At 39.9% G+C, this 7581-nt stretch overlaps 1 protein-coding gene across 1 annotated transcript in view; it reads left to right on the top strand.

Moving 5' to 3' along the window:
* The window catches only part of SLC9A9 (solute carrier family 9 member A9), a 1057350-nt gene that overhangs the window by 257059 nt on the left and 792710 nt on the right, over positions 1 to 7581 (top strand). The gene's annotated exons all lie outside the window — the stretch shown is intronic.

Here is a 7581-nt window from a genome sequence, read left to right as displayed (position 1 = left end):
CTTCCTTCTTCCTAGTCTGTCTCAGTCTATAAACTGGGCCTTTGAAGATACCTGAATATAATTCTTTTCAATTCCTTATCAGAGAGTTTCAATGCTGCTTCTTCCTCAGGAATGTGTTCTGGGTCTGTATCCTGTTCCCTTGTTTCCACCACTTTATCCTGCTTCTTTGTGTGGACTGTGATGATCTGTTGTCTCCGAGGAATCATGGCATTGTTGTTTTTAGATCTCTGTTAACTGTTTGTGAAGAGTAGCCAAGGGTGATTCAGGTTCTTCTTGGTGATATTTTATTGTTGGTCCATTGGTGAAGAAGGAGGTATGGCTCTCGCTCAGTAAGTGAATTTGCAGGAGGTGTGGTTGTAATTGTGTCTTATGGGGACTGTTGTCTCCCACTCAGTTAGACACAAATTGCAATTGAATAACCATCAAAAAATTAAAAGCACATGGGCAAAAACCACAGCATGTTATCACACAGGAATAGTAAGCAAAAAAAGAAAAAAGAGAAAAAGAAGAAGAAAAAACAAGAAAACCTGCAATATCTGGGGATAGGGCACTAAGAGAAAAATAGTAGAGAAGGCCAATAATGAAGGAAAAAAAATCGGAAAAGTGCAAAAAAGAAAAATAAGACATGGGGTTAACCATGAGATAAATGGGGGGAAAAAACACTTAAATTTAAGAAAAAAAAAAAAAACTCAACCAGGAACAGAGAAAAGAAAAAATGCTGAAAACTGGGATCTGGGAGGGGAAGATTAAGAATAATAGTAAAAAGGACAAAAGTATTAATAGTAATAGTTGTTTTAAAGCAGACAAATATAATCAAACTAATCAACAGAAAAAAGAAAGAAAAAAAGAAAAAGAGAGAAAAAAAATTGGTGGAAGACAGGGCAGGGCACCCAGGCTCCCTCTGAGCACACAGACTGTGATGGAGTTCCTGTGGGCCCAGAAGGTAGTTGGGAGTGGGGGATGGCCGCACCTCCATTCACCAAGTTTGTGTGGGTAATAAGAGTAACAAGAGGAATGTGGTACCTTTTCAGTCTTGCACGTCTGGAGTGTCCATGGGGTTGCTGGAAGGCAGAACGTGTTCTTAAGCCCCAGGAATCTGCAAGAGTGCTGTCTCTTTAAATATCCAAAATAATCAAGCCGTTTTTAAACCTTCAAAATGGCTGGAGCCCTCCGGACCTGCAAAAGTCCACAGCTCAGCCCACCTTTCTCTTCACCTTCTCCATTTATTCCCCAGCTACCAGAGCAGTCCTCTGTGCCGTCCCTGGCTAGCAGGGCTGATTTTTAGGTTAATTTTTAGGTCCTACCACCACTCGGGATTCTCCAAGCTGTCTGTGCTGTCAGGATTGCTCAGGATCGCTGCCAGACCACAGCTCCGTCTGTCTCCTTTTTTGGTATTTTCAGGCAAATTCTTCTGCTAGATGGGGTTTAGTCCACTTGTATATCCTTCCCTTCAAGGCTCAGGGGTCCAAGTTTATCTTCTGTGTCTGTGTTAATTGGTTTCCCTTTTCTTTGTTGAAGAGGGTCTTAACACTTTTTTGATGTCATATCTCACCCAGCTTTTATATGACAAGATAGGGCATCCTGTGCTGCTTCAACTTCTTGACCCTGAAGTGTGGGATTCCCTGGTTTGTGATGATTCTTGTCACTCTGACTAGAGCTCTCTCATTGTTGCCTTGGCATTTCTCTTGCTATTCTTCTCTTTCCCACTCACTGTCCTTTTCATTTGTTAAGTAGTTATTTAGCACTTATAATATGTAAGTGCTCTGTGGTTCTGGGAATGTCTAAGATAGAAATCCCTCTTGTGATCCTAATAAGAAAGACAGACATAAGAACATCAATTTCACAATTAATCATTTAATTCTATGGTGAGTGCAATGAAGATATATGGGCCTGTAAAATCTTGTACTACATACACCTGACTTGCAGGAAGGTCCAGAAGGACTTTCTTGAGAAAATAATGTTTGAGGACTATTTAAAAGATATGGTCAAGGTAAAGATATGGTTACTTTTGAATCCCAGTAGAGTATCTAACATCTGGAGGGGAAGAAGAAGTTGTTACTCCAACCTGGAGAGAGAGCTATGTGGATAGGACGACCTGAAGGTGGAAGTGCCCTCTGGTTGAGGGACTGAGTTAGCCTATATAGAATCTGAAGGGAAGCAACCAAAAGAATAAATAACCCCAGCCTCGCTCTCCTCCCTCCCCATTCATCTCCTGCTAGTATTCTCCCCTCAACCCCAACCTCATTGGTCTAATGCGATCAGAAGCCAGAAAGCAAGGGAGCTCATTGATGGAGCATATAAAGATCAGCCTCTTGGGGCAAAGAGCAAGTTCATGAAAGCAGAGAATGGATCTGGAAAGGCATAACCTTATGTATGCTAACAAGTAATGTAGGAGCAATGGGAAGTCATCAAGAAGTTTTAAGTTTGGAGATATGTGGTCATATTGTGTTTTAAAATGCTTATTCTGGCTGTGCATTGGTGGAGAGCAATGGTACACAGGAAGAATATTTCCAGGGCCATAAAAATATTCAGGGTAATTGTGGTGTTAGCCAAGACTAGATAGGGGATAGATTTAAGATTTCTTCAAGAGGTAAAATGGTAGTCTATTGTGATGGATTATATAGGGGAGGGAGGTCACAGTGAAGAGGTAGGAATAGGTTAAAGATGACTTCCAATTCTCTGGGTGCCTTTAGTAAGAAAATAGGCAATGAAGTCACACCACAGTTCTGAACAAGGTCCTGGCTTCAGTCTTAGAGCAAGTGAGTTTGAAGTGCTTCAAGTCCTTCTTGCAGCTGGAACAGGTACTTCTGCCTTGATTAAAGTGGAGATGGTGCTAGACTTCCTGTTTAGGGTTACCTTGATAAAGTGAAATTAGTTGTTCCCTGACTTAGGGAGTTAAATGACTTTTGTTAATGCCCCTCCTATCTCCTGGGAAAGATGAGGTATTCGGCACAGACAAGGATAACTTCATCTGTTCTCATTCTAATCCCAAATTAAGCATTTGTCAAGAAGCTACTGTCAAGTTAAGAAAAAAGTGGTGGTTAACAACTTCAGTTCCTGGCGCCTGATTTTGGGTCCTGTCAAACTTGTCTTTATTTTTGCTTTGATAGCTGTCTAAACGCTAGAAAATATTGTCAATTATAAAGTTTCCCATCTTCATCTTTTGGTCTTTGCTTTTATTTTTTACTCAGATTTTTATAAAACCGTAAAGTTTGAGAGTTTGAAGTCACCTAAGAAGTCATTTAGTTCCATTCTTCCAGTTCCCTCCCCCAAATACAACTGTATCCATTTTATAGAATACACCAATCTCTTTTCTGTAGAATATTTGAGAAATGCTTAGATTTCTCAAGGGAAGGAAGCTCACTACTTCCCAAGATAGTCTATTCTCATTGCATTCTTTGCACAGTTTTTCAATAGGCTGATCTGGTTCTTTCTACTGTCCACTCCTTAATATTTTCCTGGCTTTCTCAAATAACACAGATCATCTTTTCCTCTCCTTTGAAGTCTGAATGCTAGGTGCTGTGTTGTTTTTTTGGCTTTCTTCTGGCCTGCAAACCCAGCCATACATCTTTTGCCCACCTAATCTGTTTCTAGCCTCTTTAGTATTTTAAGAGGCATTTTCCAAAAGAGATATTTTAAACAAGAAACTATTTTATTCATCTCTGACTAATGCTGAATACAACAGGTTTTCTATGTTCTGCTGTCTACACACAATGTTTCCATTAATATACACCTCTTTCCCCTTAGTCCCTCTGTTACCAAAGATCTGTCTTTACTTATTATCTTCTCTTGTCACTTCACTGGACCTTGGGAATTTTGTATTGTTTGTTTGAATACTTTCATTACGTGGGTGACTAAATTTATTAAGCTATCCATGACTACCTGGCGAGCTTACTTTGACCATCCTCTGCTTGGGCACTTGCCTACTTTCTTCAGGTTGGATCTGAGATTGGATTTGGTGGTGTGGGGTGAGCTAGTCATTCTGATACATGCCTGCAACAAAACCACCCATACTCCCAGGAGCTAATCATGAAGAATCATATAAAGAAATAATCTCTTCCCAGTGAGGTCTTGACATCTTTCTATAATGAAATTAGATGAAAATATATGTATCTATGTTCAAAACAATTTATTAGAGCTTTTTCTTGACAGCTCCCAAATATGGTCCATTCTCAATTTATTAGTTATTTGAAGGAGATGGTTAATGCTAACTGTCCTTTTATGTTTTCCAACTAAAGTGACAGCTGGAGAACTAAAGAACATTGGAGAATTTATCAGTGATTCCCTGGTAACAACACAAAAGATGATTACTATTATCCCCACTTTGTGTATAAGGAAACAGAGGGAAAGAGGAGGTAGGTAACTTGCCCATGGTCAAAGAACTAGAAAGTAGCAGAGGTGTTTATCACACTGTATATAAAACAGTCTGTTTACTGCTCTGTATACCTCAGTAGAATGCCTATTACCTTTTTTTTTTTACCATTTCACTCCCTGCACCTGGCATAGTCTGGGAATATGGTTGGTATACAACAAATAATGCATTGAATGGATTAATAAATATTTATTTCCTCTGCCAACCTTATTTTTATAAAGAAGGCACTTATTCTCTTTTTCTAAGTTGTATCCTTAAAAATCAAATCACACTAGATAATAACAGGTGTTTTGTTCCCCTAGAGGACTGGAGTTGTTAAGAGATCAAATCAATAACTATTGGCTCATTTATTCTTGGCCCGCTTCTGCAGATGATCCATCATATTCTGTCTTACAAATGAATGGAAAGCCTATTCAATTCACAAACCAAATGGAAATTTACAGACCTGTCTATGTTTCCTTTCCACAGCTACGTAGTGTAAAACTAGCCTATATGTCATATTGGTGGAGATTAGTAGATAGGAAAGCAGGGGCATAGCTAAAGAGTAAGTTATGTTAATTGTTTGGTATTGTGTAGATCAGATGACTGGGTGACTGTCAGAAAATTTCCCATAAGCTAATCAGCCTGGCCTTTAGTTCTAGTTCTGGATTCTGGTCAGTTAATATAGCCTGCCCTCTAGCATTTATGGGTTCTGCATCCATTGGTTCAACAAATCGATGATCGAAACTATTTTTTGGGGAAAAAAAAAAGCAAACAATTTTTGAAAGCAATCCCTCAAAGCCTACTGAGGAAGTCTAATGTGCTATTTACATAGCATTTACACTGTATTAGTTATTATAAGTAATCTAGCGATGATTTAAACTATATGCGAGGAATGTGTGTAGGTTATATGCAATACTGTTGTTGTTATGTGCCGTGGAGTCATACCCGACTTACAGCAACCCCTCCTTGGGTTTTCGAGACAATATCACTATGGAAGTAGATTGCCCAACCTTCCTTCTGAGGAGTGGCTGGTGGGTTTGAACCGCCAGCCTTCTGGTTATCAGTAAAGTGCCTTAGGCACTATGCTACCAGAGCTCCCATAAGCTATGCCATTTTATATAAAGGATTTAGCATTCACGGATTTTTGGTACCCGTGGGGGTCCTGGAGCTAATCTCCTGTGGATACCGAGGCATGACTATGTTATGTTACACTTGGGAATAACAAAGCTTAGCAAATCAATTTATCTTCTTTAACAGGTATTCGTATTGCTGCGGTGTGAGGAGAAGGAGTAGAGATCTCAAAGCTTAGGATGTATAAGAGAATACTTTATAAGAGTAAATGTTTTGTTGCTTTCTTGTTCTGTAAAGCATTTTGGTGGTTTTTTCTATGTTTGATTAGTGGGTAAGCTCTGCTATTAGAAGAAAAGCCCCTGAGAATATCTGTCTGCTCTGAAAAGTGATTTGAATTATGACAAAAGAAACACTTTATGGCTGCAAAGGAGTTTTAAAACTCCTTTTGCATGCATCATAAGCAAAACTGGTCATTTGAAGCTCTCTATTTGAGATCGAAAGGTTTTAAAAATATATCACCATGGTTGAAAAAGAAGAATTGGGGCAAGGAATTGGTGGTTGATTTTCATCACTCACAATATGAATTGTTTGTTCTATCTTGTCACTGATCATGATATGTTTTAAAGCCATGAATCACACAGTAAATAGTGTAACATCTTAATTTGAGCTAAATATGTTTTAAGCATTTACATTATTTATGAGGTTGCTATTTGTTGGAAAATTGATCTGATTGGGGAAAATTGACAGAGTTGCATTTTCTTGTTATTCACATTCTATGGCAGCTAGCAGTTTGGCTTTGGGTTTTCACATAGTGGAGCTGAACATGAGTGGCTTTAGGGAGTATGAAAAACTGGACAACTAAACTCATTGCCATCAAGTCAACTCCAACTCATAGCAACCCTGTAGGATAGAGTAGAACTGCCCCATAGGGTTTCCAGGGCTGGAGATTTTTCCAGAAGCAGACTGCCTCATTTTTCTCCTACAGAGCAGCTGGTGAGTTCAAACCATCAAACTTTGGGATAGCAACTGAGTGCTTTAACGACTGAACCACCAGAGCTCCTCAGGGAATATGAGAAGGTATAGAAAATCCCAAGTGAGTGAGAGATTAAGCAAATTCCAGTCAATCACAGCATTTATTCCCTTTACAGAGATCCCACGACCAACAGAGAGTCTGGAAATGCCAGTTCTGATAAATTCCCTTTAGGAGGAAGCTGGGATTCCAGTCCTGGCTCTCTGCCATCTAGGTTCAGGCTGGTGTCAGCTAAGCTATTAATGTGTTTGGGCCTTGGTTTCTATGTTTGTAGAATATGGATTCTGAACTAAATAATTTCTAAGTCATTGAGGTTTGCCCCCAGTGATCTAAAAGCCTGACTGTGATGTGTTCGTTCTATGCTCAAGGAGAAATGGCAGAGCACAGACAGTGTGGTGGTGAATGGTGTCCTGCCCCTTTGTGGCAGTTATTTTTTTGGTGAAAAGAGAATAATGAGCCTTAGTGTAGTGCTTAAGGCCTTTGACTGCTAATCAGAAGGGTGGCAGTTCAAACCCACCAGTCATTCCTTGGAAGGAAGATTGGGCAGTCTACGTCCACAGTGATACCGCCTTGGAAACCCAAGGAGGGGTGGCTATAGTTGGATCCAACTCATGGCAGTTAGTTTATACATTTGTACACATAAATGTGTGTGTATATACTCAGGGCAATGGTGGTGCAATGGTAGAGTTCTCTCTTTCCATGCAAGAGACCTGGGTTAAATTTCCAGCCAATTCACCTCATGCACAGCCACCACTCCTCTGTCAGTTCAGGCTTGGTGTTGCTATGATATTGAACAAGTGTCAGCAAGTTCCAGACTAAGATGGAGTAGGAAGAAAGATCTGGCAATCTACCTCCAAAGACAAGCCAATGAAAACCCTCGGAATCATAACGTCCAATCTGCAACTGATCATGGGGATGGCACAGGACCTGGAAGTGTTTTGTTCCATCGTGCATGGGCTTGCCATGAATTGGGGATCAAATCCAGAGCAGCTAACAACACACATGCCTGTACGGGTATGCATGTTTGCACATGTGTGTGCTGGCTATCAGAGGTTCGGATCTGCATGTGATCATCTGGGTTGACATAATTCAGCCCAAAACAAAGAAACCATTCTTTTATTTCAAT

This window comes from Orycteropus afer, unplaced genomic scaffold, assembly GCF_000298275.1.
Source record: "Orycteropus afer afer isolate SDZICR_OR568_19922 unplaced genomic scaffold, OryAfe1.0 scaffold00363, whole genome shotgun sequence".
Lineage (NCBI taxonomy): Eukaryota > Metazoa > Chordata > Mammalia > Tubulidentata > Orycteropodidae > Orycteropus > Orycteropus afer.
This window is presented reverse-complemented; position numbering and strand designations above follow the sequence as displayed.